Here is a 21401-nt window from a genome sequence, read left to right as displayed (position 1 = left end):
CATAAAGATAGATGCATACATATACATTCAGTTTAGAATAATGGTAAATTATGTGAAAAATAATGTTGCTTTTTGTTGTTGTTGTTTTTAACTAAGCATTAACACTGCACCCCATAAACACGATCAAGCCTAGAATAAAAGCAGTCAACCACCCCTTTAAAAACTCACATCATAAGACTGCTGTAAAATAATGCAACACTAACTCAGAGATAAGACTCCAGATGAGATCAGTGAATCAGACCACTGATTTTCTCTCACAATTTTTGCTATAACAAAAGTGCTTTAGAAACACATTTTCAGCAAACAGAGAAAAACTGACATTAAAAAGTCAAGGTCAGCAAATAGTGCTCAACAATGGCGACTTCAAACTTTTTTCAGTAAAACATCCACATCAAAACCTCTGCTATTTCTTAATTAATGGTTTTGTATTAAATCATTAAAGTCTGGATTGTAATACGTTGAGATCTTGAGAGATCTGTTAGTGTTTAATGTTCTGTTGCTGCTATTCACGTTACATTTAATTTTTTTTTTATAGTTAAGGTGTTTAATCATAATACTTCAGAAAATACATGTTAAATATACAGTGCTTTCAGCTTTTCTAAAGTTTTTATTTTATTATTATTGTATTAATTACAGATTATATTTTGCAGTTTTACATAATACATATACATTGTATGAGTAAAATTGATTATGAAGTTTCTATTATGCCCCAAAGTCATTAGGATATTAAGATCATGTTACATGATAATATTTTGTAAATTTTCCTACCGTAAATATATCAAAACTTAATTTCTGATTAGTAATATGCATTATTAACTTCATTTGGTCAACTCTTAAGGGCGTTATCTCATTTTAACACATCTGTCCACAGTCTGGCATGAACGGCTAGAATAGTTTCTGTATCAAATGAAGACCCACCGTCTGAAATATGAAATGTGCTGTGTTGTGATTGGTTAGCTGGGCCAGTGTGTGTTGTGATTGAAAGCACTCGACGCCTGGTCGTGAAATGCATAGACAGTAAAAGAAATAGACACAGCGACCCCATTGGATTCAACGAAGACGAGTGGGCTGCATCCGAAAACTGAAAAATGCTGCCTTCGGAGGATGCATTCCAAGGTAGGAAGGCATCAAGGCACGCCTGAAATCAATGTCAGCCTCATTTCCTGCCTCCTGAGATGACTTCATCTTGCCGGACTTCATCTTTGCATAGATGTATCCTTCGCTGCCTTTGATATCTCACAATCCTGTGTGTTCCATTCTGTGACAGTTAAGCCAAAAAATAAAGATGGCGTCTGAAAGTTGCGGACGGTGTTCAGTTTGTGTGTAAATGTATGTTTCTGAACAAAATTTTCCACTTATGTAATTTCTAGCGAGAAATTAATATTGCAGTAATGAAATATTGACTTAGTTATCACCAAAGCCTCTATATTTTGCTGTAGATCATTAAACCATTACTCTGCCTCAGAAGGCTGTCCGAAATCCATTTCATGAGGTGGCTTAGGGCAAAAAACGCTGCCTGCAAAGTCATTGCCTGATCAGATAGTAAGGCAGCAAGTCACCTGCCTAAGTTTTTGGATGCAGCCGTGAAGTCAATTAGAAGCACACACTTCCTGGGGGTCGAGAGTACTGCGCAGACTCAAACTGAGCTCGATGACATAAATTTCACGTGAGCAACCTTTCTGATAATTGTAAGTCTTCTAATCACTGTGCCAAGAGAAATCTGAATCACCCACCGAATCTTGCTGAGAAGGCGAGCTTGAACAGGAGCAAATTTTGATAAGTATTCTGATCAATTATCTCCTTTGACTTTATGCCTCCACGTCCCCTGATTGCCTCATAGACAGTAAAAGATTGCCTGCGAGCTTCTCCTCCTGTCCATATGGTAATTTCTCTACTGTGCGACAGAGAGTCGCTGGTTATGACGCAATCGTTATCCTGTTTTTTTTTTTTTTTTTTTTTACAAAAACTGCTTCTATGGGACCATAACATAAGATACAAGTTAATGGATTGTTTGTCATCGGATTGTTTGAATTATACAGTATTTCCAGTTGACATGTGTCGCATTCTTTAACTTCCATAGATGTTTAACTTCCACCTGAAAACAAAGATGACGTGGCGCCAAACCCCCTCATGTTAGAAGAAAACCGCTGTGTTTAAAACTGTGACGATGAGTACTTATCAGGATCAACTAAACGCTGGGTTCACAAAAGCATATGAAAATATTTAAAGTTCCAAGCATAGAATCTAAAAAAAAAAAAAAAAAAAAAAACGTCTGAGAGTTTTACATACCGGTCTGTTATTGTGGCGGCATTTCCATGCCCCGAAACGTGACGATAAACGAAATGAACTGTGATTGGTTGTTTGACATGTCGGTCAAATGGCTTCATGGGCGGTCCTTGGCCAATGAAAGCTGCCATAAATAAATCCCAGACCTTCACTACCTTTATATGAACACTCAGACTGTGAGGGAAATACATTCATGGGTTATATAACTTTAAATAATAAAGAATGAAACCCAATATTAAGGGGGGAAACCCTTTATGTTTTGTTTTAGGCACTTAAACTCCTCCTCGTCATGTGACTCATGAAAGTGTGATTTAGCACAGAACAGATTGTATTTTGTGTCCCTACTGTCATCATTATGACCGTAAACATATTCTATTACTACACTACACTTTTAAATAAATTGAATTCAATCAGTTATTTTAGGTTTATAATAGCTCTGGTTCTTACCTAATTTATATAAATGGAAATGTAGTTTGCGAATAGCTGCACATTATTTCATTATACTCAGCTGTCTCTGTAAAAATTTTCTGATACATATAAGTGACAATCAATGCACGTCATAAATTATAAATGAATTAATATTAATTATTATGCAGAATACTAGTGAAGTTACCCCATACATGCCATTGTGAAAAAGAAGTGTGCTTAATTGTATTAAAAGTGTACTTTTGTGTACTTCAAATCTTAAAAGTATACTTTTTAAAAAAGTACACTTGCAGAAAATATAATATTATTTAATTTAAAGGCCACTTAAGTGTACCTCCCCACACTTTTTTCACTTTCATTTAGAGTATAATTTAATGGCAATAGGTCTTAACATACTTAAGTGCATTTCATAAAAAAAAGCACTTTATGATAATGTCTAATTAAGTATTACTTAAACATACATTTTACATAATTATTTAATAATTAAATTTAATTAAATAATTTATTGTGTTTTAAGTAAGTACTTATTTTGATATATTTATCAGTATACTAAAGCACAGGTAAAATAATTTATTTTAATTTTGATTTAAGTGTGTTATCCTAAATTACATTTGTTAATGTAATTTAATGTATTAATGTTTAGTCTATAATGCGTACTATGTGCATTCATGTAATTAATATAAATTAACTGTAATACACTATCTTATACAGTATACTCCAATAAACCTGCACTATTAACTCTATAGTTTATTTTACATACTGTTTGATATCATTAAACACATATTTAAGTGCATTTATTGCAAGCAAAAATGTAACAAATCTAAACCAAATTAATTTAATTTAATTAATTTTAAAAATGACTTTTAGTTAGGTGAATGAGTCTAACCATAGTCTTTTATGAATTAGAACAACTTAAATAGAAATGGAAAACTTGAAATAATATGTAACTACACAGTGTCTCTTTTGTTTAATGCGCATGCGTCAAAATACGTCAAAAAATTGGCTGCTTAAATGACAATATTTTATTTTAACTAAATGGATTAAAATCAAATTTAACGCTACTGAACAACAATTAAGAGATCTGATCTTATAATATGTAATGAATATATAATCAATATTAAAACCACCAGTAATATTTAATATTATAGCCACCTCTAGAAAAACTGCTGCTGTTTCTTTTTCTTTTCTTTTTTTTTTTCTCTTTTTTTTTTTTTTTTTTTTTTTGCATTTGAAGTGCGAGATGTTCCATTACTGCTTGTGTTTGTAATGCAATATTTTTGTACTTATCTGGAGTTTTTCATTCATTTTGCAGGATTAGTACAGTTTTGTTACTGGACATACAATGTGGAGACACAGACCAGTGCTCAAGAGATGATGTTAGACGTTTTTAATGAATTGTTGACCAGTCAGCTCACCCTGATCACACATGACAAGCTAAAAGTGCTATCTTAAGTCAGTATCCCTATGGATTTGAACTGCTTTGAATATTTTCCATTAGCAAGTAATATATTCCCTTCTGTGCATTTACAGAACCCCCTCTAATAAACATATATTTTACAGGTAACAAACCAAAGGATGAGGACAGTAGCTTTACTGTGCCAGCCACGGTACATGCAGTAAGATCCTTCAAGGAGATTTGTGAGAGAAGCTTGCAAGGCAATATTAGTTTTTTATTTTATTTTTTATTTTATTTAAAATACATTTTGGGACATTTATCTATTTTTGGTAATTGATAAAGTTATGTTTATTACCTGTAATGTACGAATTAACACACTTATAAAAATGTTATCTATTTTTTAAGCCCAGTGTCAGTGAAGATGGTGTGATCAGGAATTCTGCTGTTTATGGGAAATCTGAAGAAACATCTCCCAGTATTCTATCACCCAAGTTGCCCTGATGATTGAGGTAACGTTAATTCAGCTCTTAGGTGATGCAGATGTGGTCAAAAGTTTACACACACCTTGCTGAATATACTGCTTCATCAGGGAATTAATTGCATTTTTTTATTATTATTTTGTCCTCTCTACCCTACTGCTTAAATTATTAACATTTTGCAGATACTGAAATGTGTATATAAACTTTAGACTGCAACTGTGTCTATTGCTTTCACTCAACAGAACCATTTATAATGACTGGATATGTTTTATAACTGGTTTTTCTTTTTTTTTCTTTTTCTCAAGGAATTTTTTGGACTTTCCAGTCTCTTTGGATCATTTCCACTCACACAGACTGTGGAGACGTGTGCAGCTTCATGGCATGTGAAGTTTAGTGCCAACTTTAGAGCTTCTGGGAAACAGACAAACAGCACTTCCCATCAAAGTTAATTTGCAGTTATTTTTTACGCGCGTTATTGCGTTACTTTTTTACCGGCTGTTTTGAAGGAAGATCAACGTTCGTGACAAAAAATGTGTGCAAACTGTAATGAAGCAGAGATCAGTTAGTTCCTCACTTTCCGCGCTGACGCCGAGATCGTTTGCTTGCTTCAATGAAAGTTAACGTGTCTAATGTTGTCGACTCATACATTACACATCACGTCCTGATGTCACGTGTCGTTACGGGATCTTCAAGGGTTGTGTGTGAAAGCACGCACATATACCGGGTCATCACTGGCAGTGTGAAAGTGCAAAATCTAGCGACCCGGGAACAATTGCAGGAACACTTTACCTGTGTATTTGCCGGAATGGCAGTGTGAAAGGGGCTTAAGTGAGTTGAAGTGTTGTAAATGTCTATAGTGTTGGGTTTTTCTTGTGCATCAGCAAAAAGCGTTTTTGTGTATTGTTAACTGACATTAAAGTGTATTTTAGTTCACACATTCCTTTTCAGTACATTAGTAGTACACTTTAACCATATTTTAAAGACACTACAAGCAATTATGAACATACAATTTTATATATAAAGATGTACTTAAAAGTCCCACTTAAGAGTTTTAAAATAATTTATCAAAAGTTCAACTTATTGCGTTTTAATATAACTTTAAAATGGGATACATTTGAAATTAATTACAAATATAAGCATTGAAAATAACATTTCATTTGCACTTATGTGTATTCTTTTAAATATATATTTTTTTCCACAATAAGTATACTTTTATAAAAGTATACTTAAGTGCTCTTCTTTTTCAGAAGGGTGATGTAAACATGGTCTGGCCTGGAAAGTTTGTGTAAGTGTGAGTGCATGCCAGTGGGGGTGGGGGATAATCATGTTCAGGCTCAGTTCAGACAACTGTGCCTAGTGTGAGCACACCCTAAGAGAGAAAAGCACAGTGAGTATCACGATTCCACATTCATCTTTGATATCCAATATAGTTCTTGACTGGTTAAAGTTAAGTAAAACAATAAGCAATGTGAGATATTTTGAAAGTAATTTAAATGACATTAGGAGAAAGTCTGTAAATCGTTAGATTAAACGTTTACTTTCCGTTTAAGTGCTAGTCTAAATTTGTTATGACGTTTGTGTATAATTTATAATGTGTAAATGTCAAAAATAAACTTTTAAAGTCAGAACTGATGTCTTACTTTTGAGATTGATTAATCGCCGATTCATAACTGACTCTGCGATCAACATCTGGATCTGCTTTTAGATAAAACATGGCCTCCAGAATGAATCTCTGCAGAGAGGAAGACTCTTCTGTTGAGTCCAGGTGAGATATTATGAGTCTCATATTTACTGTAGCTGTGGTGTGTTATGGATATTGTCACCAGCTGTCTCTGTTGCTGCTGGATGTGTCTGTGTCTTTATCTATATGTTTGTATTGGTCCATTTTATTCTGTAATATATGAATGAAAAGAGCACATGGGACAGATTCCTTTTATTCATAGAAAAATAATACTTTAATATTTAACTCTCAAGTCACAACAGACTCCTCAAGGGAAAGATGAACATTAAAGGGAGATTGAAACAGTGAATGTGTTTCTGTCAGAGCAGAGTGAGATTTACAGAAACAGTTTGTATTTCTGTTATATTTCAGTCTGTGTCAGAATGAATCTCCTGAACCCAGCTGTGTGTCCATCAAGAGTGACCAGTCAATGAGTCATCCTCCAAGTAATTTCAGCTCGGGAGACACATCTGCTGATCTGAGGTGTTGTTTATTTAACAGTATAATAAATATATATGATATTTATGGTATTCATTCATTTACAGTGTATTAAATACATTACTATATGTTAACAAAAATATTCAATATTTGTTTAACTACAGTCAAAAACATAAAGGACTGGAATCACATACAACAAAGAAGAACATAGACTCCATTTTTAAGGTTGGTTTTGTATGTTTGTGTGTGTGTGTGTATGTGTTACATAGTGGGGACCGAAAAAATAGCTTGTAATCAGGGGGCGTTGTTAATAGGCCTAGTCCAGTTTTTTTCTTTCTCTCTGAATCCCCTCCATGAACAAAACCTGGATTTCTTTGTGTGAGTGTGTGTGGCAGCACTGTAGTGGTGGCCGATTCGTGAACGAATCGTTCAATTTAACCGGTTCTTCTTAGTGAACTGGTTGAACCAGTTCACCAAATCGAACTGAATCGTTTGAAACGGTTCACGTCTCCAATAAGCATAAATACACAAATTACTTAAGCTGTTAACTTTTTTAACGTGATTGACACTCCCTCTGAGTCAGAATAAACCAATATCCCGGGGTAATCCATTTACTCAAACAGTACACTGAATGAAATGCTGTGAAGACCGAACTGAAGATGAACACTGAGCCGAGCCAGATAATGAACGAACACGCCCACTGCTGGAGCAGTTCTCGTTCTCGAGTCAAGAACCGGTTGCTTCGGTTTTCGGATCACCAGTACACTCAACCGAGAATCGTTTCTGTCGGACGCGTCCGATTTGAGAACCGATGAGCTGATTCTCGTTCTCGAGTCAAGAACCGGTTGCTTCGGTTTTCGGATTACCAGTACACTCAACCGAGAATCGTTTCTGTCGGACGCGTCCGAATTGAGAACCGATGAACTGATGATACTGCGCATGCGTGTAATTTTGTAAGTATTTTGTTAAACATCGGAAAGTGTGATAAAATAACTATATTTTATTTTGATTTTTTTATTATTATTTTTTTTTTTAGATTAATGTTTCCAATCTGTATATTGTATATAATGTATAGGCCAAATGGGTTTTCAGGGAAGTTGGACAATAATTAAGACTCTAAAGATGTTTAATAGGAATAAGGGATGATTTATGAGATATCTGTACTGTAATGATGACACATTCACAAATTGAGTTTGTAGTAAACAGAACATGGACAAGAGTAGAGCAGCTGATGACACTGAACTGCAGCATGTGCCGATTAGAGCGATTCTCGTTCTCGAGTCAAGAACCGGTTGCATCGGTTTTCGGATCATCAGTACACTCAACCGAGAATCGTTTCTGTCGGACGCGTCCGAATTGAGAACCGATGAACTGATGATACTGCGCATGCGTGATTCAGCGTGAAGCCAACTGACTCACAGCAGCTGTGTCCAAATTCAGGGTCTACATCCTCCTTAGGATCCTTCCTACCCGGTTGAAGGAGGATGGGTCCTCCGACGACCGCAAAAACCGGAAGTCGGTGTTTGTGAATTTGGACAGCCTACCCTTCTTTCAGTTCCCTCCCTTACCCTTTGCTCATATCCTGTCGCCTAGCAACCATGACAGCTGCTGAGCAAGAAGCGGGTGAAGAGCTCATCGTTCTCTCCCTGGAGCTTCATAAACACTTCTGTCTGCTCTTTCGTCCTTAGAAGCGTTAAAAACAGCTTCAATCACTAACAAATAAGCTGTGTGTAAGGGGATATTCACACAGGCAGTAAGGAAGAAGCTAGTGTACGAAAGTAAACTTTTTATTTTTTTTACATATACACGTACAAATGTAAAAAAAATGCTTAACGCTAAAACAAAATGCCTAACTAGAAAACCACTGAAAATATATATTTTTGAAAAGCCAGTTTTTAGAAAACATCGAAAATAATACTCCTCCCCCACTCCACTACGCTCGCTTCGTCCTGCCGAAAAGAATTATGGGATAGGTAGGACGCAAAAGGATCCACCACACCCATCCTTCGAATTCGGGGAAAAGGAGGACGCATTTGTGGGCCGCATTTGAAGGATCCTACGAATTTGGACAGCCTTCGTCGCGGCGCTGTGACGTAACATCCTTCAAATGAGTCCTCCGAAGGATGTAGACCCTGAATTTGGACACATGTCTGAACCGAAGGGATTCTTTTGGTGATTGATTCTGATTCTGTACTAGTAATGTTATGAGCGCGGGTACGTATTTCGAGGGCTTGGATGAAGGGCAATCTGGCGAAATGTTTAGTGTTATGCTTATGTTTAGTAAGTGGATCATGGTTTCTGCATGACACCTAATTTATTTACTTTATATCTTCAAGACTTAAATCCTCATATGCACATTATTGCTGTTACTGTATATAGGTGTGTTGCAAAACTCAAATGTAAACTTTTCATGATTATGAGGTTTTAACTGACTAAAGTTATGATAACTGACTTTATATATTTGAATGTTTGATAGACGTGATGCCATTACGTAATCACCAATGACCTCATTACGTCGAGCGTGAAAGAACCGATGAACCGGTTTTTTCAACCGGTTTATTGAATCGAACCGTCCGAAAGAACCGGTTCGCGGAAAAGAATCGAACTTCCCATCACTACAGCACTGCATAACAGCGCCCCTGTATTCTGACCGTGGGACTGCGCCTTTACACACACCTACACCAACCACACCAAGGTTAATCACCATTAATCAAGGTCAATCAATCTTTATTACATGGGCGAAATTTGTTGATGGAAAAGCTGAACGCTTCTCAAGCGAAGAAACCGATCTGCTCTTGCGCGAAGTTAAAGGGAGCGAGCAGATCATCTACGGGACAATATTTGGCATGTTTTTTGTGATGTGCATCCCTATGTGTAATAAGTAAAGTCAACGCACACTGTGGACCCGCCCATAGGCGCATTTTCTACCAATGTGCACTTTAAAAAAAATTAAATAAAATTGTGCCATTGACTTTAGATTTTAGACCAGATTTGAGTTGATCTATGGCACAGTCTATTTTCAGCTCCTTAAAACAGCAATGCGCCTGAACACACCTCTTTTTTAGACCAGCATGCCCATGGGCGCAAAAATAGGCACAAATGCATTTGGGTAGTTGAAGTGAAATCACAGGAGATTATCTCATCACAGGAGATAAAAAAGAATTTATTTCACATTTTCATCATTTAGAATACTGTAAATGGTTAAACATTTTTGTTTTGTTTTACATTAATTTGTTGTTTTAATACCAGAGTTTTTTCAACTTTTATTGACGGTAGACAATATTATTTCATAAATATGAACTTTTATAAATAAAGGAAATTTTGTTGAAAAATCTTAATGAACACTCCTGGCCTAATTGTGCAATTGTCTATTTCACTAAGTGGCAATCACTTTTCCTATACATACATTTCTAAAAGTTTAGGAATTTCATAAAGTTTGTCACAGAAACAAAAAGGTCCTTTGGTGTTATGCAAAAGCCTGACATTATGTTGAGCAATATCTTGGACAACTACATTTAGTTGAAAGCCCCCTTTCAAGGTCATGTGACTGAAGACCCCTATGAAGGCCATGAGCAGTGCACATGGTAAGTATTTCTCTCAGAATTGTTCAAGTATTTAACTATGTTTTCAGACCACTGAAGTTGTTAAGTTTTTTCTTCCTTTGGTGTGACAGCCCTAAATTTCTTTTTTAAATTCAAATTTGTATTTTTTTTACAGAATATAAAGGTTGGATCAACCGGGAGCACTCTTGCAGTGCCTGACAGGAGTTCAATACTAAGAACAATTTGGTTGTCTAAAGGGTAGATGCTATGAGGATTACTTGCATAATTGTTTAACGAATCCAATGAGCTGCTTCTGATATCAAGTCAGAAAATCTTGGTGCAGTCATTGTATTTGAAATATTAAGTGTACAAAAAATTAATTGAATTTCCTGTGACAGTGTACCCCAGATGAGTGCCATGAATCAGCGATATGGCCATTGTCAATCGTCATCTTGTCAGTGCGTGAGATCGACGATTCGTATCGATGATGTAATCGTGCTTGCGTGGAGGAAGAGAGAGACTCTGTTCTTGTCATGGCTTGACTTTTTGCTGTTTTAAACCATGCAGGTGAAAGAAAGAGAGCCTATGGAATCACCGATAGTCTAAAAGAATATATACTTTCAGATGCACTGATAAACTGATGTTAAATATAAAATTACTATATTTAAAACAGCTAGTTCATGTAATCGGGTACTACGGTCATCTCGCTTGTCTTGAGAAAAATTTGCTGCACCTGCACAAAGAAGTTATCTATCTAAATGATCTGCAAATCGGTCAATGGTGAAACAATACTGGATTTCATTTAAAGTTCACCAATTAAACCCTAATATGGACGTAAACGAACATGTTAAATATAGTATTCAAAACAGGTAAATATATTTGGAGTAAAGTTTAGTTGAAACTGATGCATTGGTCGTACGCACTCCGTACCACGCGCCTCATGATGAGACCGACACAACACCACAGAAACAAGAATGAGATACATTCTGACATAACTGTGGCATTAATCTTAGTTAGTGAGGCTTGTTTAAAATATTGCGCATACCAGATTACCTGTTAAAGTGCAATGAAATACCTTGTATCTGCAGAAGATGTACGTCTGTTTGTGGATTGAGACTTCTTAACCACCTACAGGCTAAAATCATCCTTGCAAGCACGGGCAAGCATGAAATGGAATAACGGAGCAGTTTGGTAGCTGAATTATAGTGGCCACCTAATAATGATAATAAAATACAATAATAGGAGAATGAGTCTAATATCGTCTTGACTATAATCGATACGTAATACTATCACCACCACCTAGGATGAATAGGCATAACTTTGAAGCGCGGTGATGTCGACTTTTGCCAGAACAGAACCACGACCCGTGGAATGATGAAAATATATATTTTTTTTTTGTGAGGAGATACAGAAAAGGCTCCTGCAGGAGCAGACACTGCTGCGACAGTGGGGAAATACAGAAAAGGCTCCTGCGAGAGCAGACACTGCTGCGACAGTGAGGAGATACAGAAAAGGCTCATGCGGGAGCAGACACTACTGCGGCAGTGGGGAGATAAAGAAAAGGCTCCTGCGGAAGCAGACACTGCTGCGGCAGTGAGGAGATGCGTAAAACAGATAAGTAAAGGGGAGCATGAGAAGAAGAGGAGAGATAGCTGCTTTGGCCGCCTGCGGAGCTTGCTTCGACTGCTGTAGTTGTTGAAAGTGAAAAAAAAAAAAAAACTTATGTATGTAAAGTATGATGACCCACACTCATAACTCGTGCTATGCATTTAACCCATCCAAAGTGCACACACACAGCAGTGAACACAAGCACACCATGAACACCCTCCCGGAGCAGTGAGCAACCATTTATGCTGCGGCGCCCGGGGAGCAGTTGGGGGTTCGGTGCCTTGGTCAAGGACACCTTAGTCATGGTATTGCCAGCCCGAGATTCGAACCCACAACCCTAGGGTTGGCTGTGGGAAGAGTAGACAGGTTAGTAACATTTGATGGGGCAACCTAAAAAATTAATGAGTAGCATACTGTGTTGCCAGCTTAGCAATTGGTTGCCTAATTTGACAATTACTTAAGCCTTGGTCCACATTAGTACGTTCCTGTTGGAAAAGCATCATTCCTTTTGTTTTGGCCTTCCGGCATTTTTCAACAGCCTTCAAAACGGATAAATTTGGAACACTGGTTTCATGGTGTAGTATAGACTGTGGAAACAGAGGCCTCCGAAAACAATGAATATCATTTAGTCTTGCAAAACATACCAATAGACATGATTATGGCAATAACATTAATTGCAGTTATGTGCTATTCACTTCCAAGCAGTTTGTAAAGATATTTACTTGCATGCTTTCTTTCATATTACAGTCCTAGAAAGACAACAGAATTTTACTCATGCTTGCTGTCCTGTGGGAAAAAGAGGGTAGTGGTGTATTAGATAAATTCTAAGCCATCACGCCAGTAAATGGTGAAATACGTCCCTAAATAAATTGGTCCTACCAGAATAATTGCATGAAACTTATGTCTGTATAACCTCAGTGAGGTTTAAACATGCACGGTAAGGCAGATAATATCTTTGGACATTTCAGTGTGGATGACGACTCTGGAAAAAATGCCTTGGCTTAGTGGTAAAAAATGGCATCGTCATCCAACAGAACTACATCCACCTTCCATGGCACATGACATTTGGACACGATTGTCGCATTTCTTTCTCTAGGCAGTCGTGCAGAACTTTCAAACTGGTCGTGCACCAACTGTTACCTTGGCATGTTCACAATGGTAAAATTAATAATTTTAATGACTATAATGCATATAATGTATGAATACATCGTCACAAATCAGATGACTCCCAAAATAAAAACAGTAGGTTTTATGGGGCTAATCACGTAAATAATGGTTTAATAATTATTGCTCCCATAATTATTATAAACCACCATTTTACATAAATTGTGTTAGAATAATGTTAAAGTTAACAAAATATTGGTAATTCTGACCTCGAACCGATAGATTTGATTAGAATACGTCACATCCGGTCGGGCGTTCGCATACGGTCTAGTCGCAGAAGTTAAAATATTTGAACGCATCCGAGGTTCAAATCGGATCTGAAATCTCCGCATACGTATGTGATCGGAACTCCACGCAGCTCCAGCACTACTTTCTAGCCGTGAACCTGTATTTAGTGTCTTCACCTGAAAATGTATTGATTATGACGCACGGTCTGTTCCACTAAAGGAGGCAGCCTCAAACTGTGCCTCGGCCGGAAAAGCCGCAGTGAAAGGCTGAGCTGCGGCGGGTAAGAACTGAGGTGCGATTCCAGTGCTCGAGGAGAGCCCAGTCTTGATCGGATCAATCGTGGTGTCAAGCGAGGCTAGCTCGGGCTTTGCACGGTCTATTGGCCAAGACGTGTGACTTGGCGAGAAGAATAGATGTCGTGATAACGTTTGATGATGCTCAACGGCCGTGTTTAATGATCATGGGTATCAGCAAAAGAAGCAGATCTGAAAAATCCCGGTATGGATCTCCTCGGTGGAAGGAATATTGGGTCTGTGATAAGATGACAGACAGAGCGAACCGGGAAGCTGATAAACGGTCAATGGAGACAGGTAGGCTAATTCAGCTGTATTTATACCCTAAGGTTGATTATCTTAAGTGGCACCACCTGTGCTAATTAGGCTAAGTATCTGATGTGCTCCTCCCGAACCTTGTTATGAAGCTATGTATAGAATGCTGTCACGCTCGTGGACCTTTCCTGATCCTCCCGCTCCCTCTTTCCCACTTAAAGTCCTGTAAAATACAGTAGAAGAATGCTGTTTCTGATGCAGACACACTGTACGGTTTAGCGTTGTGGGGACCCGGTCTATAAGTAATGGTTTAAACTAATATTTGCTTCATCTTTATTATAGCCTTCTGTTAGTTAGTTCCAGTCTTAAAGTCAAACAGCATCTTTTTAAAATTATTTTATGTTATTTTCTGTCTTAAAGTAAAAAAAAAATATTATTGTTAATGTTGTTTTTAGTCTTGAGGTCAAACAGCAGCATATACACACTGTTTCTGGTGTGACGTGATGGGGTCCTGTAGAGTGTTAATGGAAAGTCATGTGAAAATTGTACTGAATACGCACACTGTAAGGTTTAGCCTTGTGGGGACCCAGTCTATAAGTAGTGGTTTCAACTAATATTTGTAATATCCTTATTATAGTCTTCAGGTGTGGGTGATGAAGTTATGACAGCCGTGGAGAACTGCTTTGGAGCTATCGGAGCTACACAACTTAAATTTGGTCATTTACACTTCTACTAGACAAAATGAGCAATATTCTCTTGGACCTTGAAAATTACGCTTAACAATTTTAATATTTTCCTTGAGTGAAAGATTGGACATTATTGCACACATTTAAACACTAAGATCTTTTGCATCCGTCCTGAGCCACTTAAAAAAGTGGTTTAAATTAGATACATATCAGATATCTGGACATCTGACCTGCGTCTTAATGTATAAATCTGATTCCCATTAGAAATACAAGCCACCACAGTGCGAGTGTGACACGTTTGCTTTTAAAGTTAAAGTTAAGAAGCAGGTATTGCTTGTAAACACTGGCAGTGTGTATTGTACACAACTGCAATGTTTCTAAAATATTTGCATAAGTAAAAACTGATTTATATATAAATAATTATTAGTAGATGCACTTTACTTTTTGGAGGTCAACCGATATTGGATTTTGCCGATACCTATAACTAGGTTTAAAAAAAATAAAAAATAAACGGTCCTGAAACATATTAGTAGTAGTAGTAATAATAATAATAAAAATAATAGTAAATGTTGAAATTACCACACTCTAATAGGCCCTATGAAATCAGTTTAATTTTTTTCTAAATTCCATTTTATTTATTTCCAAATTCAGTTATTTAATTTTTCCGGATTCAGTTTTTTCCATTTTAATTTTTCTCCACTCCACATTTTAATAGTTCAATTAAAGTTTTTAATCATAAAGCAAGTCTGATTAATTAAAATCATGAAACATATACATTTTCACATCAAGTTAATAAAAGTTTAACAAAAATTACATGATTTTTTTTTAGTTTTTCTCACCATATTTTTTTTTTTTTTAACCAAATTCTGTTTTAGCATGTCTAATTCTTTGAATGCATAAAACAACTTTTTTTTTCTTAAAGAACCCTAATGAGTTTTTCCCCTTAAAAATACTTTGTAATACAATTTTTATTATTAACAAATGAAGGCATGAAACATAAATTTTATTTGTCTTTTAATTACTTAAAATTAAGCACACTAAGGGGACCCATCCATCCATCCATCCATCATCTTCCGCTTATCCGGGGCCGGGTCACGGGGGCAACAGTCTAAGTAGAGACGCCCAGACTTCCCTCTCCCTAGCCACTTCTTCCAGCTCTTCCGGGAGGACCCCGAGGCGTTCCCAGGCCAGCCGGGAGACATAGTCCCTCCAGCGTGTCCTAGGTCTTCCCCGGGGCCTCCTCCCGGTGAGACGTGCCTGGAACACCTCCCTGGGAAGGCGTCCAGGAGGCATCCGAAATAGATGCCCAAGCCACCTCAGCTGGCTCCTCTCGATGTGGAGGAGCAACGGCTCTACTCTGAGCTCCTCCCGAGTGACCAAGCTTCTCACCCTATCTCTAAAGGAGCGCCCAGCCACCCGACGGAGAAAGCTCATTTCGGCCGACTGTATCCGAGACCTTGTCCTTTCGGTCATGACCCACAGCTCATGACCATAGGTGAGAGTAGGAATGTAGATTGACCGGTAAATCGAGAGCTTTGCCTTACAGCTCAGCTCCTTCTTCACCACGACAGACCGGTACAGCAACCGCATTACTGCAGAAGCTGCACCGATCATTCTGTCAATCTCACGTTCCATCCTTCCCTCACTCGTGAACAAGACCCCAAGATACCTGAACTCCTCCACTTGAGGCAGGAACTCTCCACCAACCTGAAGTGGGCAATCCACCCTTTTCCGACTGAGAACCATGGCCTCGGACTTGGAGGTGCTGATTCTCATCCCAGCCGATTCACACTCGGCTGCAAACCGTCCCAGTGCACGCTGAAGGTCCTGGTCTGAGGAGGCCAACACCACAACATCATCCGCAAAAAGCAGAGACGAAATCGTATGGTCCCCAAACCGGACACTCTCCGGACCTTGGCTGCGCCTAGAAATTCTGTCCTTAAAAATTATGAACAGAACCGGTGACAAAGGGCAGCCCTGCCGGAGTCCAACATGCACCGGGAACAGGTCTGACTTACTGCTGGCAATGCGAACCAAGCTCTTGCTCCGGTCGTACAGGGACCGAACAGCCCTAAGTAGGGAGCCGCCGACCCCATACTCCTGGAGCACCCTCCACAGGATGTCAAGAGGAACACTGTCGAATGCCTTCTCCAAATCCACAAAACACATGTGGACTGGTTGGGCAAACTCCCATGAATCCTCGGGCATCCTGGAAAGGGTATATAGCTGGTCCAGTGTTCCAAGACAGGGACGAAAACCACACTGTTCCTCCTTAATCCGAGGTTCCACTATCGGCCGAATTCTCCTCTCCAGTACCCTGGCATAGACTTTCCCAGGGAGGCTGAGAAGTGTGATCCCCCTATAGTTGGAACACACTCTCCGGTCCCCCTTCTTGAAAAGAGGGACCACCACCCCGGTCTGGCAGTCCAGAGCTACTGTCCCCAACCGCCATGCGATGTTGTAGAGGCGTGTCAGCCAAGACAGCCCCACAACATCCAGAGACTTGAGGTACTCGGGGTGGATCTCATCCACCCCCGGTGCCTTGCCACCGAGGAGCTTTTTAACTACCTCGATGACTTCAGCCCGGGTGATGGATGAGTGCCCCTCTGAGTCCCCAGCCACTGCTTCCTCAACAGAACACAAGTCGGTGGGATTGAGGAGATCCTCGAAGTATTCCTTCCACCGCCCGACGATATCCCCAGTTGAGGTCAACAAGTGCCCATCTCTACTGTAAACAGTGTTGGTAGGGCACTGCTTCCCCTTCCTGAGGCGTCGAACAGTTTGCCAGAATCTCTTCGAGGCCAACCGATAATCTTTCTCCATGGCCTCACCGAACTCCTCCCAGGCCCGATTTTTTGCCTCAACGACTACCTGGGCTGCAGTCCGCTTGGCCTGCCGGTACCTGTCAGCTGCCTTCGGAGTCCCACAAGCCATCCAGGCCCGATAGGACTCCTTCTTCAGCTTGACAGCATCCCTTACTTCCGGTGTCCACCATCGGGTTCGGGGATTGCCACCTCGACAGGCACCGGAGACCTTACGGCCACAGCTCCGAGCAGCCGCAGCGACAATGGAGGTGGAGAACATGGTCCACTCGTACTCAATATCTCCAGACTCCCTCGAAATCAGGTTGAAGCTCTGTCGGAGGTGGGAGTTGAAGATCTCTCTGACAGGTGGCTCGGCCAAACGTTCCCAACAGACCCTCACAGTACGTTTGGGTCTGCCGATTCTGTCCAGCTTCCTCCCCCGCCATCGGATCCAACTCACCACCAGGTTGACAGCTCCGCCCCTCTCTTAACCCGAGTGTCCAAGACATATGGCCGAAGGTCTGATGACACGACCACAAAGTCGATCATCGACCTCCGGCCTAGGGTGTCCTTGTGCCACGTGCACTGATGGACACCCTTATGCTTGAACATGGTGTTCATTATGGACAAACCGTCACAGAAATCCAATAACAGAACACCGCTCGGGTTCAGGTCAGGGGGGCCGTTCCTCCCAAACACGCCCCAGGTATCACTGTCACTGCCCACGTGAGTGTTGAAGTCCCCCAGTAGAATGACTTTCCAGCACCCCTCCCAGAGACTCCAAGAGGGCCGGGTAGTCCGCACTGCCGTTCGGCCTGTAGGCACAAACGACAGTGAGAGACCTATCCCCGACTCGAAGGCGCAGGGAAGCGACCCTCTCGTTCACCGGGGTGAACTCCAACACATGGCGGCTGAGCTGGGGAACTATTAGCAAACCCACTCCAGCCCTCCGCCTCTCACCATGGGCAACTCCAGAGTGATAGAGAGTCCAGCCTCTCTCAAGAAGTGTGGTTCCAGAGCCCAAGCTTTGCGTTGCGGTGAGCCCGACTATCTCTAGTCGGTACCTCTCGACCTCATGCACAATCTCAGGCTCCTCCCCCGCCAACGAGGTGACATTCCACGTCCCTAAAGCCAGATTCTGTGTACAGAGATCGGGTCGTTGAGGGTCTCACCTACGACTGTCACCCGATCCAATATGCACCGGCCCCTTACGCTACCTCCTGCAGGTAGTGAGGCCACAGGAGTGTGGCCCCATGTCACTCCTTCGGGCTGAGCCCGGCTGGACCCCATGGGGGAAGGCCCGGCCACCAGGCGCTCTCATGGGAGCCCCAACCCCAGGCCTGGCTCCAGGGTGGGGCCCTGGCTGCGCCATGCCTGGCGACGTCACGGTCCTTGATATAAATTTTGACATAAGGGGTTTATGAAACTTTTCGACATAAGGGGTTTGTGAACTGTTCTTAGTCTGGCCCATCACCAAGGACCTGTTTGCCTTGGGAGACCCTACCAGGAGCATATAGCCCGAGACAACATAGCTCTCAGAATCATTCGGGTACTCAAACTTCTCCACCACGATAAGGTGACAGTTCAAGGAGAGGTGTACATCTAAGGGGATGTACTATTAAAATTAAAACATGGAAAAATGGAAAAATTTTGTTTGATTATACCTTAAAAAATAATGTTAGTTTCATTTTAGTAGTAGTAGTAGGATATGTACAGTCTACTGAAAAATAGATTTCAAAACCTGACTTTTATTTTGTCAGGTTGCCGTGCATATCTTTACAATTCTGTGCATGTGATATGATGCTTTTGCTCAAATCAGACTTTCAGATGCTCATAAAGTGACTCTCAGTGCAGTTCTGGAGATGTTCTTCATGTGTTTTCGTCCTCATTTAGTGAGACGGCAGACGCTGAAATCACCGCGAGCATCACACGCGCTAAATTGTGAATTCCGTTTTTATGAATGGATTCCGTGATTCCGTCCTGCGTTTTCCGCCTTCACGGCCCTACAATGGTAGTAGCCCAATGTATATTCTCACACTTTAACTGCTTCTATTATTGAACACAAGTGATTATCTTATCAAAATAAAAGAGCAGCACTGAGTCTTAGGAGAACTGGTGTAGGGAAACATTAGCTCAGTTATTTTGAGAAGAATCAAATCTATTAAGATTCGAATTATTTATTTGAACTGATTCCCAATTTAATTCGTTTATACTTTATCAACGGTTCCTCCAGCGAACGTTAAAATCAGTATATCTTTGCAATTCTGTTTAAATTGATGATTATAATACAAACAGGATGATAATTTATACGTTACGAGCTAGGTAGCTCAGACCTGGGCAAAGTTTAATCTTAAAATACACCACACAAGACAATACATCTTTATAAATGAAACAAGAATTTATTGAGCTAATCTATTACATGGATTTAAAACCTAATGGACACACACACACACACCACACACACATATGTACCCACACACACACACACACACACATACATACACACACAGTTACTGAAGAGAATGATAATGGATTTGAATGAAGTCCCAGAATCAGGTTATTCGTTAGATCGCACCAAGAAAATCACAAAGGCAGAGATGTGTCTTATCTTTACTGCTTAAGATCAATTTGCACCTATTTCAGCAAGAAATTAAGTTTGTTTACTTGCATTTGCGCTGAAAAGCGGAGTTAGCGATTAGTTTTTTATGCCTCGTCTCAGGGAATCCCCGTGCCTCGGATTGGATGAAGATCTGACGTCTGTATGACGTATTTTGGGAAAACTCTCCTGGTGATTGTTTGGTTGTCTGGTTATGTAGAACTTCTGAGAGTTTCGGATTGTTTCACTGTCACAAAGTTTCAATGGAGTGGTTTTGAGTTCTGGATAGCAAGAACGCTAGCAGCGTTTGAGTTGGTAGTTCAAGCCATGAAGAGCACGAGACACGACCCTCGCCAAGAGAAGACGCGCTTAGAGACTAGACTAGAGATTAGTTCAAGCATTGGGGTTTTATCGAAGCAGATTTGGTCCATCCCACGATGTGATCTTCCAATGGGATGCTGTTGTATAGCTTAGACACGCCCCGTACTGTTTCTCGATTAAACATGATGTGGCATTGTCATGTGAGATGGATCTTTGGGTTAATACTAGGGCTGTCAAAAATAGCGCGTTAACGGCGTTAATTAGTTGTTTGTCGTTAGTTACGTAATTTTTTTTTACGCATTTCACGCATGCGCAGTGTGACAAATTATTCAGGTCAGGAAAGTCTCGTCGATCTCTGAATTCTCAAGATAGTAAAAAACAGCGGCAAGCCCCACGACGAAAACACCGAAGAAGCTTAAGGTTTTACCCCAGTTCATCTCAAATACATTTATGCTAAGCTCGATAAACAGAGACGTCTTTGGTAGTTTGGTAGTTTGGTAGTAGCTTCTTCCTGTTATAGCGTCCTGTGTTTCACACTGCGCATGCGCAGAACGCCTACATGCAATGCAGCGAAAATTACAGCTGTTTGGAAAAGCATATACATTTTTACTTGGTTTTACTGGCACTTGAAGCCTTCAGAATGTGAAAATATCGATCCTAAAGTATTGTGGCAGAGCAAATGAACACCTCCCAAAAACAAGAGTGCCCAGAGTGCAGAGGGCGCATGTTTGTGTTTCTGAGTTCATTCTTTCGAGTTTCTCTATGCATAATTTCATAGATATTTGGTTATATTTAACCAATGGTTCACCTAAAACTCTTACACTATCTGTAGCTAAATGGCATGGTTTGATATAGTGCTCAGGTACATTTGATCTAAGTAAATGTTAAACTTTTGAAATTCAGAAAAAAGAACCACATATTGATGAATCAATACATGAAAATTATGTATCTGTTATTTATCTTTTGGTATGTATTTCAGAAAAAAAAATGGTTAGGATTCAGGTTTAATTGCAAATAGTGATTAATCCACTGAAAATTCTGATTAATTTGATTAAAATCTAATTATTTTTGAAATTTTAATCATTTCACAGCCCTAGTTAATACCTTATAAAGTGTCATAATATGCACACAATACAGAATCTGGAAATTTAATTTGCTC

Source organism: Carassius gibelio, chromosome B22 (genome assembly GCF_023724105.1).
Source record: "Carassius gibelio isolate Cgi1373 ecotype wild population from Czech Republic chromosome B22, carGib1.2-hapl.c, whole genome shotgun sequence".
In the NCBI taxonomy this organism is placed as follows: domain Eukaryota; kingdom Metazoa; phylum Chordata; class Actinopteri; order Cypriniformes; family Cyprinidae; genus Carassius; species Carassius gibelio.
This window is presented reverse-complemented; position numbering follows the sequence as displayed.